At 34.5% G+C, this 21,485-nt stretch overlaps 1 protein-coding gene across 1 annotated transcript in view; it reads right to left on the bottom strand.

Moving 5' to 3' along the window:
* The window catches only part of LOC117684046 (uncharacterized), a 48,009-nt gene extending 41,079 nt beyond the window's left edge, over positions 1–6,930 (bottom strand). The window contains exons 1-2 of the mRNA XM_066075133.1: positions 6,330–6,930; positions 5,429–5,559 (exon numbers count right to left, since the gene is read on the bottom strand). The gene's annotated coding sequence lies outside the window, so the exon portion shown is untranslated. The remainder of the gene's footprint in view (positions 1–5,428; positions 5,560–6,329) is intronic.
* Between the last annotated feature and the right edge of the window lie 14,555 nt (positions 6,931–21,485).

Below are 21,485 nucleotides of genomic sequence, written 5' to 3'. Positions count from 1 at the left end.
TTCAACAGCTCACAACTTGAACCACTTAGCTATTGAAAATCAAAAGAATTTAACAAACATTTAAATCGCCATCTCGTGAACACAGTATAAGTTTCGGTGTAGTGAGGTACCTTAAAAAGAGAGAGAGAGAGAGAGAGAGAGAGAGAGAGAGAGAGAGAGAGAGAGAGAGAGAAAGATTACATGTATAGTATATTGTTACCAGAGCTGGCAAAATGCGCAAGGTTGCCGGCGATCTCATGATGTTTTTATGTATGTCACACCCCTGCGAATGTGTTTGGAATGTTTTCTTTATCGTTGCTAAGTACGTAATAAATCCAGAGGTGCTCGAATGAAAGTTCACGAGACTTCACCGAGATTTGTTCAGTTCCTGTGAAATTTCGAGCGGAAGTATAAGTGTTCGGATAATATTCTCAAAATACGTACATGTAAGTACTGGTCGTTTTTCGTATCATATTCTACTTTGATTTATGTTAAAACGGGAAAAGCTTTCAAGATGTACGTCTTTTTTCACCATCTAGCAGTTATTTATATTAAACGATAATATTCAGACCAGAGTTATCGTTCGTGTTCAGCCACGTGTAGAGTGGTTGAAAATATAAACATTGGGTTGCTTAATAAAATCATAGCCATGTTTGATGCTTGTGGTGTGCAATACCATGTTTTAAAAAAAAATAACGGATGTCTGTTTTGCATTAAAACTTAGTATATCGAGCCATTTTTATGGAACATTCTGCATTAAATATTAAATTCTGTTTCACTATTGATGTTATTACTAGGTCAGGCGCGGATCGAAAATGAATCCTCAGGAGGGATCTCTTTTAAGCATGTTAGTTGTTGCAACAGCAGACAAAAACTAATTTTTGTATAGTCTTATTTATTTCTAGAACACATTTTATTCACCAATTAATGAAGATAAAGTTTAAAATCAATAAACCTCTAGATTTTATATTTGACTACAAGAACCTAGATATTGTGAAATAAAATATATACACGAGGTACGATTTTTACTGCGACACTGAAAGGGTCAAATAACACCACGTGGTCTAAAATTTGAATGACAATAACATTCGCAGGGGTGTGTCAGGTAAAATTTAAACTCCACAGGACATAATTTCCGGTAAATTTTATTTCGCAAGAAAAGGTGGCAAAAGGCGCAAAATAGAATTTAATTGAGTAATATAAAAGTATGTTTGTGATGCTTGTGTTTTTTTCATTTATCAATCAAACAAGAGATACGTTTCAAGTTCAGAGGCATTTTCAAACGTAAAATTGAATGAAATTATAATTTTTTATTCAAATTGCTTAGAAATCTGACCGCCATTGCCATTATATATAGACATAAGAAAAATACAAAAACATTCGTGACAATTACCACGCATGCGCAGATCATTAGGGGTGGGCGTCCAAAGGATAAATATGTTTGCCGGGGAGGTCCGAGGCATATTTGCGAACATTTATTAAACTTCCATTTTCCGGGGGGGGGGGGGGTCAAGTCTAGATTTGCACGTGCCATGATATAGTTTTCAAACTATGTGATGAATCTTTGTGGAAAAAAAACGAGAAAAAAAGAGGTTTTTTTCCCCTTAAACCGTTTTTTCTAATTTACAAACAATGCACACAAATAGAGAGCAATGAAAGAAAGGTAAAGAGGGTATGGAGATATAACAAACGTATGCAATCAATGAATCTGTTTGAATATATGGTACTGAGAAGGGCTTTGATAAAACATATTTCCGAAATATTTCTATTATAACTGTTTGATAAAGTATGAAATAAATAAAAATGTTTAGCCTTTTTGTGTTAAAAACAAGACGCATGCACGGAATTAGAAAAAATTGGAGGGGGGATGTTTGTTTGCCGGGTTTAGGTGGGTCGGAGGTGGACTAACCCAGTTGGCACGCAACGTTGTAGGGTTGAAATCAAGTTGCAACGTTGATCAACCATATGTTTTCATCTTATTTGGATTTCGAAGTAAATTATTATATAGTTTTTTTTTCAATTATAATATCAATGATGTTTTAATGAAATGTGTTTTTAATAATTAATTTTTATTCATTAAAACAAAAGATTGTTTTGATACAAGAAAATTGAGATTGAGCTGTTTGTTCAGCAAGTGCATTTTAACTAGGTCCGTGATTATTAAGGGGATGCGCAGACATATTACTGCAAGTACTGCTGATCTTGGGAGTAATATACCAGGCTGCTCTATGTCAGCTTGACCGCAAAAGACTCTATATTGGTGAACAAAGAAATTCAGTCAGTTCTTAGGTACACCTCGTGCATTCATACATGGATTTCATGTACAGTAAAATGCCGGGATTTTAGCTTTTAGCGCTGATTCCGTGCTTACAGTGTTTTTTTAATTATGGGCATTTTTTTTAAAAATTAAATGAGAATAGGGTGAACTAAAAGTGATTCTCTGCTAGCTGTCACTGTCTTGATCTGTACATATTCCATTAAAAAATGCTATTGCATTGTAGAATCAATTTCAGATACGTTTTATATATTTAAGCGGAATATAATGTACTTTAATCAGTTATAGATCTAAATATTTGTCACTCCTGACTTTGAGCCTTGGGGGGTGGGGGGTCTTTATCGTGCCAGCGCCGACCATGACATGGCCTTCACTTTAAATATATATATATATAAATATATATATATATATATATATATATATATATATATATATATATATATATATATATATATATATATATATATATATATATATATATATATATATATATATAATATCATTGTATTATCATATAATTGAATACTTGTTGCAAGTCATTTATAAGCATATACTACAATCACGCATTCATTTATATACCTATATATACTGGTCACTCATGTCTTTGAGCTTTGTAAAAGGGGGGGGGTCTTTATCGTGTCAGCGCCTACCATGACACGACCTTTTCTTCTACCAACAAAGCTTACAGTCGCGTAGCATCGAATGGGGGGGGGGGGTGGGGTGGGGGGGGGTGGGGTGGGGGTGGGGGTGGATGTGGTGTCTGCCCCTCTCCCCCATTTGTTTAAGCGGACACTTTTCTTCGATCTGCATAAGTAAAAAAAAAAGATCAAATTTCAATGGAATCCACCTTCCCTAACACTTTCTTATAAAATAAAGTTATTATGTAAAAAATGATAGGGGTAAATTAATACGAATACTGGTCAGTAATACTGACTACGATAGTACAGTGTTTTGCATGTCTAGAATTGTTTGTAGGTCTGTCCCCCTTCCTCACTTGCGTCCCTACATGTAGTTGTATGTTACTCATGAACATGTTGTCTACAGATATATATTTAGAGAGATCATATTTAGTTGACGTAATTAAACTTATTTAAATTAAATATAATTCCTTGTTTTTTGGTGATTCTCCTTTTTTTTTTTTTATTAATTTTGAACATTTCTATGTGTGATGAGATATTCAGCGGATACTGAAGGAGAGTACTTTACTTTGATAACTTATTGATAGGTTTTGTTTATAAAAAAATAATACGATTCATTGAGCGACATTCTTTTAAATCAATGTATTTACATGATATTTATTAAATCCACAATCGTGGTGATATCTGATGAACCTATGAAATAAAATATTAATTTTCCAATTTTATTTTTCATTTGTTGCTTCCTCGCCATCGTCAGAATGCGAAGGGTATATATATATATATATATATATATATATATATATATATATATATATATATATATATATATATTGTACATGTCATTTATTTATTGAGTAATTGTATTTAGTTCCGGTCATAACTTTGAGTATCAAATATGAATGACCCCCCCCCCCCCCCTTCAACGTCATTTATATATATTTACCTCTCCCATGTATTTTCCCAGTGATTTAGTGAATTTTACTTACTTTTCCTACCTAATTTATCGATTAGCTTAAAGGGAGATGTTAATATAACAATAAAATGCTTTCTTTGGTGATTCATTCGGGTTATGTAGTGATCATTGCAAAAACCGTTAAAACTGGTTATGTATTTTTTCTGCAATATCACTACCTTCATAACCCGAATGAATCACCAAAGAAAGTATTTTATTGTTAAAGTGTCCACAACATCTATAGAGAAATTTAATTTACCGGATGGTAAATTCTCCGGTGAGGTTGGGGTTTAATTTTTTTTACAGGTGTGAAAACCTCCAGGACGTGCATTCTACCTGCAGTCATGAACGGTTTTACTTTCTGCATATAAAACATTATTATTGATCTATAGGAGAACAAATAACTTGTGAATATCACATACTGTTTTATTTATAGATTTCTGATTTTTACGAATTTGCATTATATGAACCCATCATATTGCTTTAATTTGCAATTTTATTATTTATTCAAAGTTGGCTAAAACAGCATTATCTCAGTAATATAGTATATATCGCATGGTTTTAGCCTAGATATCCTGCAGGACCGGACAGCCCCTAAACAAAAATCTGATAAGTTTTCGTCTAAGAAGCAGGTTGCGTTCCTATCTTCCCATAAATATATTGGCGTAAGAGGGACCCATTTCTGTGCCCATTGATGTACCATTATGACATGACCTCGGGTTGATAGTGTACAGTAGATAGATTAATTATTTATTGTTGCCAAGTTGAATCGATTAACGTAACATGATGACAATATCATTGCAATTCTTCCATGCCTATGAAACTTCCATTTTATATGAATAAGTGTAAAGGCCTAGTTTATGGATATATTGGTTATGGGCACCTACACTTTAAACGATAACTTGTTTTATCATACTCCTATGGAATCTCCAACAGTTGGTCTCACTAACGCAGTGTATGTATAATTGTTGTTCAACAAATATTCTCAGTGTGTGCGATGCGTTGAATGAACTCCAATCAGAATGATGCGTTATTCAAACAACACAAACAACACAAACAGCAAACAACAGTACCGGCTGTAATCAGGATAATGTCGCTCTGAAGTTGTTACAGTATCTCGTGACATATGTCTCTGTTACGTGTAATCGTTGTCTTATCTTATCCAAACAAATATATTGGGGACTGCCGACCTGTTTATACTGCACTTGTTACTCGTTGTATTGATCGGGGTTGTTATTGACATAGGCGAATCATAAGATAAGACAGGTAGTAGATCTCGCTGTTAAGACGTGTATAATATGTTATTAAAGGGGATGTGCGGCCATCTTTTACATTTGAGAAGAAGAATGTAACCATTTCTTGAACTGGCTTGTTTCTGCGCAAACTGGCCAAAACTGTGTCTGAAGATGAAACAGCAATAGATATGACCCTAAAGGTCCAATGTTATGAATTTTATGGACTAAACGACACAAAATTGCGTTAATAAACTGCAGGCTGATACGTTATGTTTCTCTACGTCCTCTCTAAATATATGTGAGACTCCTGTCAGAAAAACAAGCATCCATTTCAAACTACACTACTAACCGTGGTCAAGCTGATGTAGTCCTCTCGGTGTTCCCCATCCAGTTACAAGTGAAACTTTAGCGTATCTCCTTTTGATTTTGAACAATGTTCGTTATCCCTTCATGTCATTCTTTTATTGTCCAACCAAATATCTATATGAGACAAGAAATAAGAACTACATATGGTAGAGTACTTAAAACGTACGACTGTGAACCTTTTACATCGTTGTTGTACAAAAATGTTATGTTGTATTTAAGTCAAAATGAAAGAAGTTGGACACATTTGCGGTATACAATGATAAACATTATTTTTGGCGTTCAACAATATAATTCTAGCAAAATAATTTACAAATATTAACGTATTACAGATCGAATCACTGAATCATACGTGCTTATGAACATTGGGGTGGTGTTAACATTCTACTAGACTTACCTATCAGACTTTATATTTTTTTTTGAAAAGGTAAAATAGTTATATTTTTTAACCGTCACTTAAAAGCATGACTCCGATGCATAAATATTATTTATAAGTAAACACATTCACTTTTAAATCTTCTTCGGTATTGTTTTCATTTAGGATAACAGAATGCAGATGACCATAATTTCTACGTTGTTGCCTGAATCTCCCCGTGGATTGATTGCTACTGATCGAGTTGACTGTTGTCAATGTTTCGGAATAATTGCTCTTGATCTACATGTCTGATGTAAAGGTCCCGGCATTATTGCTTAACATCGAGTTCTCTGTCGGAAAGGCTTCGGAATAATTGTTACTGATCGAATTGTCTGTTGCATAGAGGGCTCGGTTTGCAATGACAAAATTGGTTAACATAAAGTATGTAAGTAGTTCGCATTTGGTTAATGTCGCGAGGAAGTTGTTTATGGGCATCTACACTATAAACCATAACTTGTTTTATCATACTTACATTTAAGGACTCCTATGGAATCTCCAACAGTTTAACTCACTAACGCAGTGTATTTATGACTGTTGTTTAACAAATATTCCCAATGTGTGCGATGCGTTGAATGAACTCCAATCAGAATGATGCGTTATTCAAACAACACAAACAACACAAACAACAGTACCGGCTGTTATCAGGATAATGTCGCTCCAAAGTTGTAACAGTATCTCGTGACATATGTCCCTGTTACGTGTAATCGTTATCTTAATCTTATCCAAACAAATATATTGGGGACTGCCGACCTGTTTATACTGCACTTGTTACTCGTTGTATTGATCGGGGTTGTTATTGACATAGGCGAATCTTAAGATAAGACAGGTAGTAGATCTCGCTGTTAAGACGTGTATAATATGTTGTTAAAGGGGATGTGCGGCCATCTTTTACATTTGAGAAGAACAATGTAACCATTTCTTGAACTGGCTTGTTTCTGAGCAAACTGGCCAAAACTGTGTCTGTCTGAAGGTGAAACAGCAATAGATATGACCCTTAAGGTCCAATGTTATGAATTTTTTGGACTAAACGACACAATATTGAGTTAATAAACTGCAGGCTGATACGTTATGTTTCTCTACGTCCTCTCCTATAATATATGTAAGACTCCTGTCAGAAAAAAAACCCACCCATTTCAAACTACACTACTAACTGTGGTTAAGCTGATGTAGTCCTCTCGGTGTTCCCCATCCAGTTACAAGTGAAACCTTAGCGTGTCTCTTCTCTTATGTTTTCTTTTGATTTTGAACAATGTTCATTATCACTTCATGTCATCCTTGTATTATCCAACCAAATATCTATATGAGACAAGAAATAACTTAGAACCACATATCGTACTTAAAACGTCGTCTATGAACCTTTAACACAAATGAAAGACCGATCTTTATTTAGAGCGGAGAAAATCTTGAAATTGTAAAAAAAAGGGATGCATTTTTTAAAAATTTCTTTTCAAAAACTGCCGAGTCAAATTCAACGTAATTTAGCATAAAATTATCCTTATGATAAGGACAATATAAATTTAAAAAATTATGGTCTAATTCTGTTTCAAATTTGAGCGATTTACAAAAAAAAAAATAGAGATAATCGTGGTAAATCAGTTTATAACTTCTGGTTCGGTATTCCATATCGAAAACAAACGTTCTTTGTTTGAAGCAGCCATGTTTGAATGTTGACGCATGACAAACGGGTCAAATTTTGATTTTAGATCCGCGCGTGAGATGGGGCGGCCCTCAAACTTAGCAACGAATAACCAATTATGGACGCCGCCATTTTGATTGTTGGTGAGGCGAGCACGAAAGCCGTAATAGACATTTATGAGAATTTAAGCGGGGGTATGGGGGCAGTAGCCCCCATAATAACAGAAATAACAAATAATTTAGAAAGCCAAGCGGCGTTTGAGCTTTCAGCGTTATTAAAGCGGGGGTTGGGGGCGGCAGCCCTTGGTATAATAAAATTGACCGTAACTACATCTATATTATAAAGATGTTTAACTTATCTTAATAATAAGTCATGGCTTCCATTAAACGTTTCTTGAGACAATGGGGTGGGTTGATTTAGTTGTACTTCCGTTAGAGGGGTTCTTTTTTTTACAGGTCCAAAAAGGTTGTAAATTTATCGTCGGTATTTTGTAGGTATTTCTTTCTTATACAGTATTCTATTAAGTATGAGTCATATAGAGATTTCACAGTTCCAGTTTTGGGTAGGGATTTTTTTACTGCATTCCAAGTTGATTCTATAGTATTTGTACATGCGCCAGTTTCTTTGTTTTTGAATTCGATGGAATGGTTTACTGTTAAGTGTTGGTATCCCTTACTTTCAGTAGAAAAAAAGGCCTTCCAACAATCCGAAAGAATGGTTGTACCTGGTAGTATGTATTTCTTTATAATGGGAATTAACGTGTTGGCGCTCCTGTCTTCCACAACTTCAAAGAAACACTTTTTAGTTTCCCTCTCTATTCCTCCAAAACCCACATACCTTCAACTCTCTTACCTCGGTGGTATTTACGTTTTCCATATTTACTCTCATCAATCTCCATTGTTCGACCGAGTCTCCCAATTTCGTTCTCTAATTTCAAAATTGATAAACAGTGTGGTCACTTCCTATGCGCAATTCCCTGGAGATAAAGTCGTTGGGAAGATCGTAGACCCAATAGTAAGTGAGTTTTACAATTTGTTCCAACAGTAGGTGGCTCCCCGAAAACCAGGATCCTTCTCTAACGGACACTTTTTTGTAGCATTTTCTATTCGTGCAACGCCACACAACACCGTCTTTACTGTACGATTTATCTTCTACTAAATGTAGTGATCCCTCCGAACAATGGTCACATAAACCGTTAAAATTCCCCAACAAACCTTGTGTTTGTAGCCAATCAATCAGAAAGCGCCAATTTTCCAAATGGCATAGATATCGTCGTAAACAAATGGCATGCTACTGTCAACATAAGCTGTGTTTACAACTTATGCAGACATCACTTACCTGTAATCCAATCAGATATAAAGACAGTGTCACGTGACTAGCAACGTCATGTCTTTAGAATGCAGTCTAGAAATTGACAGTATCAGGTTTTTTTCACTTTATCCTGCTAATTCTCGTTAATATACTTCGTTAATAAAACGAAGTTCATTAATTAAAAAACCAACGAAGAGTTAAAAAACAGGTTATTTTTGCATTTCAAAGCCGTTTGAACGAAATCGGCACGCTAACGCGTGACTCTACTATAAAGGAAGAGCACGTGCTATTTCCATATATTTTGCGTACCGGTAAAGTGCAGTTGTTCCGTCAATACATTGCAGATGGAAGCAAATTGAGAGGGGGCTAGACCTTATCAGAAATCTTAACGAGCAAAAAAATAAGGGGGTTTTGAGTACGGCTATGTCTAACTTTGCCAACAAAAAATGGAGGGGGGGGGGGTTGGTTCCGACGCCTATGCAAAGATTATAATAGTTCTTTAACATATAACATGACAACATTTTTAATTCGAGTGTATTTATCGATCAAGTGAGTAAGGTAATAAAACGTCACACGAGTTCACACCTGGTAACCAACAATCGTTTATAATGCAGAACACCAATTAAACTTTTGAATGTTTTTAATTTGAGCACCTTTAGGTACAATTTTCTTCTTTCACACATAGGAATTTTTTAGATAAAATACAATAACAAGCTAGTAGTTGAAGAACAAAAATATACCTACGCATTCTCTCATACATGATTTGATCGCTTTATAAAGTGAGAGGGCAGAACTGAAATAAAGGGAATTTGAAGTTAACAGTGTACCCCTACCAAAAATTAGTTTTAAATCTTGCATATGATCTTGTGTTTGGTAAAAATTGTATTTCAAAAAGGTACAAAGATTAAGTTAAGTTGTCAAAGATTAAGTATAGGAAAATGAGTGAAAAATGTGGATACTTTATGGTATTCTTTTTTAGTTTTTCTACCGAGAGGCCATATGGCACACTATCCTTTGAACACACATATAAAGCCATTGTTGCTCAGCTGAGCTATGTGGCCCCATGGGTCTGTTGTTAAGACCTACACATCCTCTGTCATAAACGTTGGTTTACTGCCAGTCAATATACTGTAGATTTCTAGTTAAGAGTGAGGAATTAATGTTCACATACAGTCGGGACAATCACATCTCGTAGATTTTCAAATCTGCCTTCTTTTTTTTTAGACAGAATGTTAACTGAATAAAACTGTGATTAAAAATTGGCGTTCATTATATTTTTAATTCTTGATTTGATGCAAAACGGTTGAATCACTGAATTTATTACTGATGAAAAAGAATGAATCTTTAGTTTTGGGTCTCAATAACTCTTTGATAAGAGCGGTGGCAGAGGTCACAAGGGAGTCTTTGTAGTTAGTAAAAAACCTTAAATGAATCTTAAATTTGATATTTTAATTATTTACACCTGATTAGTCATGTTACTAATTACATCTGTTACAAATTACACCTGTTACTGATTACACTTGTTACTGATTAAACCTGTTACTGATTACACCTGTTACTGATTACACTTGTTACTGATTACACCTGTTACTGATTACACTTGTTACTGATTACACCTGTTACTGATTACACCTGTTACTGAGTACACCTGTTACGGATTACACTTGTCACTGAGGACACCTTGTACTAATTACACCTGTAAAAAAAATTACACCTGTAACTGATTACACTTGTTACTGATTACATTTGTTACTGATTACACCTGTTACTGATTACATTTGTTACTGATTACACCTGTTACTGATTGCATTTGTTACTGATTACACCTGTTACTGATTACACCTGTCACTGAGTACACCTTTTACTCATTACACTTGTTACTGATTACACCTGTTACTGATTACACATGTTACTGATTACACTTGTAACTGATTACATCTGTAACTGATTACACCTGTTTCTGAATACACCTGCTACTGATTAAACCTTTTTCTCATTACACCTGCTACTGACTACACATGTTACTGATTACACTTGTCACTGCGGACACCTTCTACTGATTACATTTGTTACTGATTACACCTGTTACTGATTACATTTGTTACTGATTACACCTGTTACTGATTACATTTGTTACTGATTACACCTGTTACTGAATACACCTGTAACTCATTACACCTGTCACTGACTACACATGTTACTGATTACACTTGTCACTGCGGACACCTTCTACTGATTACACCTGTAACTGATTACATTTGTTACTGATTTCACCTGTTATTGATTACAGTTGTTACTGATTACACCTGTTACTGATTACACCTGTAACTCATTACACCTGTCACTGATTACACCTGTTACTGATTACACCTGTTACTGATTACATGTGTAACTCATTACACCCGTCACTGATTACAACTGTTACTGATTACACCTGTCACTGATTAAACCTGTTACTGATTACATTTGTTACTGATTAAACCTGTTATTGATAACATTTGTTAGTGATTACACCTGTTACTCATTACATTTGTTACTGATTACACCTGTTACTGATTACATTTGTTACTGATTACAGTTGTTACTGATTACACCTCTTACTGATTACACCTGTTACTCATTACACCTGTTACTGATTACACCTGTAACTCATTATACCTGTCACTGATTACACCTGTCACTGAGTACACCTGTCACTGAGTACACCTTTTACTCATTACACATGTTACTGATTACACCTGTTACTGATTACATTTGTTACCGATTACACCTGTTACTGATTACACATGTTACTGATTACACTTTTAACTGATTACATGTTACTGATTACATCTGTAACTGATTACACCTGTTACTGAATACACCTGCTACTGATTACACCTGTTTCTCATTACACCTGTTACTGACTACACATGTTACTGATTACACTTGTCACTGCGGACACCTTCTACTAATTACACCTGTAACAAATTACACCTGTTACTGATTACACCTGTTCCCTTTATCAGACAGGTGATTTATGACGTGCAGCAGATGGCCTGCCAGATCCAAGGCAGCATGGGGGGCGGGGCCCAGGGGGGCGGGGGAATCCCCCAGGACATCCAGAGCATCATTTACAAGCTTCAGGAGAATATGAACTTTGTGAGGTCGGACCTTGCCAACCTCGCGAACCGACCGCAGGTCATTGAAACTTTGTCTCGGGTCAGTCTGTGAGATTGATTCTCTCTTTGAACCAGAGACTCTGCATCTTCTTTTGTTCTGTTTAAAGGAATTATATGTTGAGGTGTAACTTGTGTTGTTCCATTGTAACTAGTTTCATTTGGTCTAAAAGTTCACTATTTGTTCTATTGTAACTTATTCTGGTCTGTCTAGGAGTTCATTATACATGTTTGTTATTTTGTAACCTGTTCCATTTGGTCCACAGTTCACCATATGTTATGGGGAACGAGTTCCATACCGTCTAAACGTTTACTACTTGTTTCACTGTAACTTGTTCTGTTCTGTCTAGAAGATCATTATACAGGTTTGCTATGTTGTAACTTGTTCTGTTCTGTTGTAACTTGTTCTGTTCTGTTGTAACTTGTTCTGTTCTGTTGTAAGTTGTCCTGTTCTAGTGTTACTTATTCTGTTATGCTGTAACTTGTTCTGTTGTAACTTGTTCTTTTATAGCTTGTTCTGTTATAACTTGTTCTGTCTTGTTGTAACGTGTTCTGTATTGTTTTAGGGTCAGATGAACTGTCCAGAGGTACAGACGAGCTGTGTGTCTCCCATGCTGTTCTTCCTCGCCATCGGTCTACAACTATTCCTCATCGTAGGATACATGGTGTATAGGTAAGTACACTTCTTACTTGTACCTGTGTAATAGGAATAACTTTGCTAGCCAAGGGTTTTTGGTCCACTTTGCTCCCCATAAACCCTTGGTGGATTTCATTACGAAAACTCGGGAGATGTGGTGGCGTTATCTAGCGTGCAACTTGAGTTGCGTCCCTTGCATATATACATTTTAATCGAAATAAACAACGGGTGATATACACATCATGGCATTAATACAACTTGAATACATGTTGACTACTGAATATTGGAACATAATGACATAATGCTATTAACAGTGATTAAATACGAATTAAGTTACATGAATAACCTAGAGAAAGCACAGGATGTTTTGTTCATAATGTTTTGTAAGGACCTGTACCTGGAGTGAAAAAGTCTCCGATTTATATGAAAGCTTTCATGCCATTAAACCAGGTGTCGTTGTCGTGAATATTGCGGACCAAAGAAATTAAATAAAACACAGCTCATTGAACCCTTAAAAACAATAACCACAAGCAGGAACGTACGTGTATATACTAACGGGACAGGCAACTTCTACATTCGCCAGGTTTACTTGCCATCCTATCACGCGAGCCTTGACAAGTTTGTAGAACTATGTTCAATCCCAGTAAAATACATAGGTTTTCAAAGCGATCTGGTTAGACCATCGTTGGGGAGGCTCTGTACTCGAGAACCTGTGTCTTAAGTTGTTAAGAGCACTGAATGTTTTACCAAAGATCAAACATGTGTTTTCTTTAAAAGTTTATATTTACAAGCACTGCGATTGGATCAGCTATTCGCAGCTGCAGCCAATCATAAATACCGAGGTTGTCACGGAGTTTTTGTAATAAAATCTGCCAAGGATTTATGGGGAGCAAAGTGGGCCGAAAACCCTTGGCTAGCGAAGATGAATAGGAAGGGATTAAGAGATAATTCAATCTTCCTCTTTTCATCTTTTTTTTCTTTTAACTAAAACAATTACCTTTATTCATGTTTGTTAATTGCTGATGCATTTATATTCTGCACAGCACTTTATTTCAAGGGATAATCTACAAAAATGTCAAATACACAGTGATTGTATAATTATGAGTGAGGAAAACGTTTTTGGCAAGTTAGAGTAGATTTGATGTTTTCCAGTAACTGGAAATTTCTATCTTTAACTGTTCATTTTTTGACGTATAACATTTTTAGCTATGTACTTAATTTTATTGATGCTGCTATCTGCTGTTAAAAAATTCTAGACAGGAAACACTGTGCTTAATTGTACATGTACATATAATACATTGACAGTATTTTATACCTGTCCTTGTATAATGTCATTTCAGATCAAACAAAGAGGTTCAGGCAAAAAAATTTTATTAGGGTTTACAAGAATTTACAGAATGTTAAGTTTTTAGGAATTTTATGGTGCATTTAGTGTAAGATTGAGTACGATGTATCAGTGAGAGAGAACGAGTCGTGCAAGAGTTACCTGCCTTGCAAATAGTGATCAGATTTATGAATGGAGTCAACAAGTTTTTAAAAAAATCTTTGTTAATATGTTGTTTGGAGATTTTTGTTTTCAATCATCTTTTATTGTATATTTTGGGGTTTTATATATTAAAAAAAAGTGTGAAGAAATGAGACAAATTTACCTAATATTTGAATTATTTTTCCTATTAATCTTTCTCTTTTAACAACAAAAAACAATGTGAATTGATTGTTGAAAAAATTACTCAAACTGTAAATTTCAGCAGCAAACTGCCAAAATGATAAAAAAAGGAAATGAATAATTAGCAAAGAAGTCGTATAAAATAGTAGCAAATGCATTTTTGATTTAATCGATCTGGGTTTTTTTAATCATAGCATTTTAATCTCGATTCAGACCTGCATGTAAGTTATCAATTGTCTAATCGTGTTAATATAGAGCATATGTATTGTTATTATGTGAAAAAAATATTCCAGACAGTTATTATTATTTACATTTTGAATGTGCAATTGTTATCGGAAGATGATTTAGAGGCAATTACTCTGTGCTGTGTTTACTGTTTACTGTTCTTGCATCAGATTTACACAGAGTTTTAACTTATTTATATTTGTTGATCATGAGCACTTATTTGCATTGAATTTTTAAATAGAAGCCTTGCTGTGCGATGCTACATGTGAAGAGGTTTACCTTGAATATCAAAAGCTTTCAAAGAATCAGAGCGTCTTTATTAGAAACAGTGGTCTCATTAGTATGATTATTATAATTAATAATATATTCTCTAGTTAACTATCATACTTTTATTACGGTTTTGGTAATTATTGCCAAAATGACAACAGAAAGTTCTGAGTAGTTAAAAAATTATGAAATTAATTGATACCTATTCATTTAATATAATATATAACTGATAAATGATGTGTGCAAGAGAACCATAGGTTTACTTGTAATGTACATATATATAATGTGTACATGTGATTATGATCTGAAACCTTAGGGTTTACTAATTGCATTCCTCTATATTGTACTGTAAAATAAAAACTATATGTATTTATAACATGTAGTTACTGTAAATTTCTTATATAACGGGAGTACTTATTTCCGCGATCCCGCTGTTTTGAATCAAATCACGAAAATACAATATTGTGAACACAGATCATTTGTCCATATTTCTTATAGTTCTCAACCCTCAGAAAATAATGGCAAAGTTTTAAAGTGCACGATTTTACGTGGATATAAATCCCTCGCATTCAATAAGTGATTTACAGTATCTAAACATATGTACTGGTATATGTCATTTGTATAAACTAATAGGTACCTCTACTGTTGTACAAATACAAAGTACTTAAGCTTCTGTTACAAGAAAACTACACCAAATATGTTTAATAAAGCGCAACCTGTATAATCCGAAACCTCTATAATTGCAAAATTGATTCATCTTGCTTAATGCCACATACTTCAAACCTTACATGTATAACAAGATGTAGGGTTGCTGCTTATTTGAAACTCTCCAGAAATGCATTTATTATTCCATGGCATGTATTCACCACACACCTAATTGTCCATCATCTTTCAGTTTGGACAAGCTTTTGTGTGTATGGATGAATTCAATGTCTAAACTTTGAATGATGTCTTTTTAATGTGTTTATCATGATTCATGTATTGTATGCAATGGATTTTCATAAGGAAAAAAGAATTTTTATCAATGTTGTCAGTTTTGTCAAAATTTTGATTTTTTAATGATTATTTTTCCCATTAATTTTTATGTTTTTTCTTTATAAGGAACGTTAGATCCATATTGATTGGCATTGAAGTTAGCTTTGTACTATTAATTAAATTTAGATAAGAAAAATCCAAGGAATATACTAGTACATTTATTCAAATGTAGCAAATGACTCAAGATAGCATATTTATTAGGTAGAACCTGTAGAAATGATATATTTATTGTAATAATTAGATCTTTATTTAATTTATTGATCAAGTAAAATTGTTATAATGCACGTGATGAAATTATGGTGCTTTTTTGATTGCAACATCCCACCTACCTATCGCGTATATTACACTGGAAACAGTTTCGAAGAAAAAATGATTGTGAATTCTAATATTTGGGAGGATTTTTATTTTGCTATTCTCCTGATATTTTGGTGGAATTTTGTTTTGCTATTTTCCCCTTAGATATCCTGCACTAGATATTTGTATCATGGGTCTTTATCATCTAGTCAGTGTTAAAGTAAAGACCTGTATGGGGAGCCAGGCGGTGTTTATAAGGCCCCAGGTGTCTAAATCTTCAGGACTTTGTCTAAGATATTCCATGTATTCATTTTAATTTTTTTATTGCATATTTTTCCAATGGTCGACTGCCACCAATTTTTTTTCTCATTATGTGCAGCATGTGTTATACATAACGTTTGTCTAGTACTAAAATTGTATCAAATGTTTAAACTAGGTCATGTGACATCTCTTGACCCAATTTACAATACGGTTACCACTTTAAACAGAGTCACTTTGTTAACGTTTGTCTAGTACTAAAATTGTATCAAATTTTTAAACTAGGTCATGTGAGATCTCTTGACCCAATTTACAATACCACGTTAAACAGCGTCACTTTGTTGCCATAGAGGAAGACATTTTATTGACTATTGTATATCACATCAACTCTGATGTCAAGTTCATTAGAGAGCGCATGCTTATCAAGTCAACTCTGATGTCAAGTTCATTAGAGAGCGCATGTTTATCAAATCAACTCTGATGTCAAGTTCATTAGAGAGCTCATGCTTATCAAATCAACTCTGATGTCAAGTTCATTAGACAGCGCATGCTTATCAAATCAACTCTGATGTCAAGTTCATTAGAGAGCTCATGCTTATCAAATCAACTCTGATGTCAAGTTCATTAGAGAGCGCATGCTTATCAAATCAACTCTGATATCAAGTTCATTAGAGAGCGCATGCGTAACAATATCCTGTTTACCCCCTCCCTCTTCCTTTATTGAATGTACCCCCACCCTCCCCCCTAGTCATTTTAAAGTCTGTTTGACATATATGTGTGTTATTCAGACGTGTGTAAATGTGCATGTGTGTTTGTGTATGATAATTATGGATGTAGTTTGTGAAAAATTATAACATGTTCAGCAAAAGTCATGTCCGCCATATTGTGTCTGTCTTCACCCATGTTTGGTAAATGGTTTATATTTATTAATAAAAGTCAATAAAAAAGACGTTTCCGTTATGTAGTTGATTATTTTTGTGTGTGGAGGTCATCGGCCTCCCTAAGCCGTCACTGTTCACTTCTGTGTCTTAGCCGATTAACCCTCTAGAGTACTTTAGGTTGACAATGAATAACAATGTATGCATCCATCATCTTCAACAGATAAACACTACATATCATTTCTTTTTCATAGCACTTTTGGTTATTTTTTTGAAAATTAATGTGAAAATTACTAGTAGCTTATTGCTAGCTCGGGGCTGCATTCAAGACCGTAGCTGCACCGTAGAGCTACATGTACGTAGTTGAATGGTAAGCTGGCCTAGCCGCTATGTAGATATTCGTAGCCTAAATATTATATGCTAGATATTCGTAGCCTAAATATTATATGCTCAGCATCAAAATCAAGATGGTCACCTTAGATACCACGTTGTCACAAACATCAAATCGGTTTACTTTGTGATATTTTGTTCATCCTTTGGATTATAATGAATTTTAACATGTATATTCCGCTTGAAATAAACAATATATTTCGGTGTAATAAGTCTTTAGTTGAATATTTTCACTTCAAATCTGAGATGAATAGACCAAGATATCTACGACCTAGCGACGAGGCTAGCTGCTGCAATTTTGAACGCAGTCCTGGTGATTTATTTTTGTCTTTCTTTTTTTTTTTGGGGGGGGGGGGGTAGAGGGCAAAGACAGACACAGACACAGTGCCCCGTGATGTTGCAAATTTCCTATGTGTTAAGCAGTAGAGATATGGAAGTACACGTTTCATGTACTGTCATACTGCACATTGAGCCAATGTTAATTATCAATGCCTTCAAAATGTGCTTGTGTATCGTGACCACAGCTAAGATACGATGTTTATCTTAACGTCATTCGATCCTCAGCAACGTTCGATAACTCATACGGAATGTAGAGGTTGAGAAAATGATTTGAAAGCGGGTTAGTGGTGATTTGTTTGTGATATATGGATGCATTTATGTTTAAAATATAGAAATAATAGGTCTGTTACGAAAATTCAGGGAAACTGGAGTCGAAACATGGCTCGAAGTGTAAACCATCTTTGGTTCCGACATTTACACGTTTTTCAGAATCAAAATATGAGGGCTTGCGAAGAGAAGTGGATGTAGGCTATGCCTGTCCACTTCTCAAAAGAGAATAACCGCGTGTACACATGTAGGTCAATTTATTATTATTTATCACGGTCCGCCGCCCGGTGAATTGCCGTGTTTATAGATAAACGCGCGCATCTGTTGCGTAATACTGATATCCGTTTGTTAATTGTTCATTACAATGGGAAGATATAATGTGTATGGAGATGAGAGAGAGAGAGAGAGAGAGAGAGAGAGAGAGAGAGAGAGACAGACAGACAGAGACAGAGACAGAGAGAGAGAGACAGAGAGAGAGACAGAGACAGAGACAGAGATTTTTGTTGGTTGTTAGGATCTTTTTAACATTTTTATGTCTTAAGGCATCCGATCTACATTAATTGGGACCTAATTTTTCCAACCTTGAATATCCATCATTTACTTAATGCTCTTTTATTAAATTATAGCAATTTAGAGTAGAAAATGATTTACCGTGAGAAATGTCCAAACATATTTTTACATGTAACTATAAGCAGTACTTCATTAATGAAGATTGCATTAAGGTCGATTGGGGAAAAGCACATTTATCAAAATAAAAATGTGAATACTTAAAATATAAATAAATTCTTTGGTGGAAAGGTTTATTTTATCATTAGGAAAACAAACTATTGAAAATAAATTTTATACCGTATAGATTTTTTTAGAATTAATTTTTATAGATTAAAGCAAAGGGCGGTAACTCTGCAGGTAAAGGAAAAAGTCATTCACTGGGACACATTCAACTCTTACATATTAATACTTAAGCTTGAACATTATGTCCAAGTATAATGAGTATTAAGCCTATACATAGCTGTTATGCATGTAGATTCATTGACTCTGCATGGGGCTATTCCAGAGTGTCCTTTTGGTGCTAGAACCATTATGACGTCATGATTTTGAAAAATCTTTTTCCCGTACTTTTTCCCGTACTTAACGGCTTTAAAGGAGTTATGTAGACAATTCAACAATTTCTTGACATTCTATGTAAAATAATGGGAAAAGTAATCCCGATAGCTATATTCAATTTGACATCATTTTAAATAGGAGGTCAAGAGCTTGTTCAATTCCGTGTTGTGGGAGACTGTATAGGCATTCTAGATATATTCTATTAGTCTAAAATTGACAAAACTCCGAAATTTGTTTTTCAATTCTCTCATACTTTATTGAAAATGACACCTTAAAACAAGATGTTTCATTGTGTTTACCAAACATTTTAGCCTTGGTACACCCTGCCAAACAAATAAAGCGATTGTTATGAAGCATCATTGAAAGAATGTATATCTTAATTTTTATGAACGTGTCAGCACCTTTCATTTACTAGATCTTGACCTTACTGTAAGCACCTTTCATTTACTAGATCTTGACCTTACTGTAAGCACCTTTCATTTACTAGATCTTGACCTTACTGTAAGCACCTTTCATTTACTAGATCTTGACCTTACTGTAAGCACCTTTCATTTACTAGATCTTGACCTTACTGTAAGCACCTTTCATTTACTAGATCTTGACCTTACTGTAAGCACCTTTCATTTACTAGATCTTGACCTTAAGGAGTTTGATCACTATCAACATGTTTGATGGGCCTCGGTGTACATGTATATTAAAATTTATATACTTATGCATGAGCTAGCTATATGCCTAAATAATGGGTTAACTCGCACATTAATGGTACATAATTCACTGTCCTTTATAATAATAATGTTAATACAACAGGTGATGAACTAAACAAAACACGGGAAATGAAACTAAAAACTCATCATTATAGATAGGCGTTTATACTCGGGGTGTTATATTAAAAACTGCCCCCCCCCCCCATTTTTTATTCCCTTTTTTTGCAAGCAAGGATACATCGCTCACTTCCCGTCGGTTGACAATGGTTTTCTCGGGGTGTCAATTTGAACTAGTACTGTTACCCTCCCAAACAGGTACTATTTGTTTTGTTATATTAAATGTCTTATATTCTAATTCTAATATGCGTGATACGGCGAACCGTACACGCATAATTTACGCGCATGTAACAATTCGTTGAGTTGCCCATTGCAAAGTGTGTTGCTAACGCTGAGGGTAATAGAACAGATTATCAACTGTGTCTAAACCAATCAGAATGAAGTATAACCATTAAGTATAGACATCGGGTTTCTTTAAGTGATGACTTACACGTGTGTTTAAAGTTTAACACAATCTTCGCATCAAAATCGTTGCTCAACACCTACAAGTTTTACAGAAAAACTGTAAGCCTATATTTTAAATTTGTAATTAAAGAAAGTTATTATTTTTTTCTATTTGACTACATCAACGTGAAACTTGTCCATAACTTATAGCTCAATTCTATTATTCTATAATTGTAATATTTACCGCCCTGGTTACCATAGGAGCAGGCAAACACGGTTCCTAATTATGTAACTGATCATATATTCTTATATTCATTAAGTGACAAGACTAATTGTATTTTAATAAAAAAAAATCAATGTTAACATGCATTGTATACAGCTTCAAAAACTCATTCGTTTTATCGCATTGCCGTTGAATTAAGTTTGAATAATGAACGACCTGGTTGATAAAAAAGCTAGAATTTATCTTTTAAGTAAATGTAAATACTTTGTTAAGCTACTGAAATCTTACAGAATATGTATGAAGGTTTGATGCATTTGCCTCTGCATGTTATATCGAATTTTAAATTCCTTATAAGCTGTGAAAACTATCTTCAATGAAAATGGCTCGAATCTTTCTGCTATTGGTGTTAATTATTAATTACTTTTTGATGAAAGCTTCTCCTCTGGTAAGCAGAACGAGACGTATTCTTTGAATATTCTGTAACGTTGCTATTATTCTGATGAGCCATTGTTAACGGCGCTACCCTGTTACATGCATAAAAATGTAAAGTGGATATAAACTGAAATAATGTTCGTGTTTTGCCTACAAACTGTTCTCCGGATCCATTGTCAAATCCTTCTTCTGTCCTTGATTACGTGGGGTGTAATCGCTGAAAACCATCAGTTGTTTTTATCAAAGAACAAATACATTGAAAACAAAGTTCTAACGGCGGGAACAGTTGGATACATTGCCGAG

Source organism: Magallana gigas, chromosome 1, assembly GCF_963853765.1.
Source record: "Magallana gigas chromosome 1, xbMagGiga1.1, whole genome shotgun sequence".
Lineage (NCBI taxonomy): Eukaryota > Metazoa > Mollusca > Bivalvia > Ostreida > Ostreidae > Magallana > Magallana gigas.
This window is presented reverse-complemented; position numbering and strand designations above follow the sequence as displayed.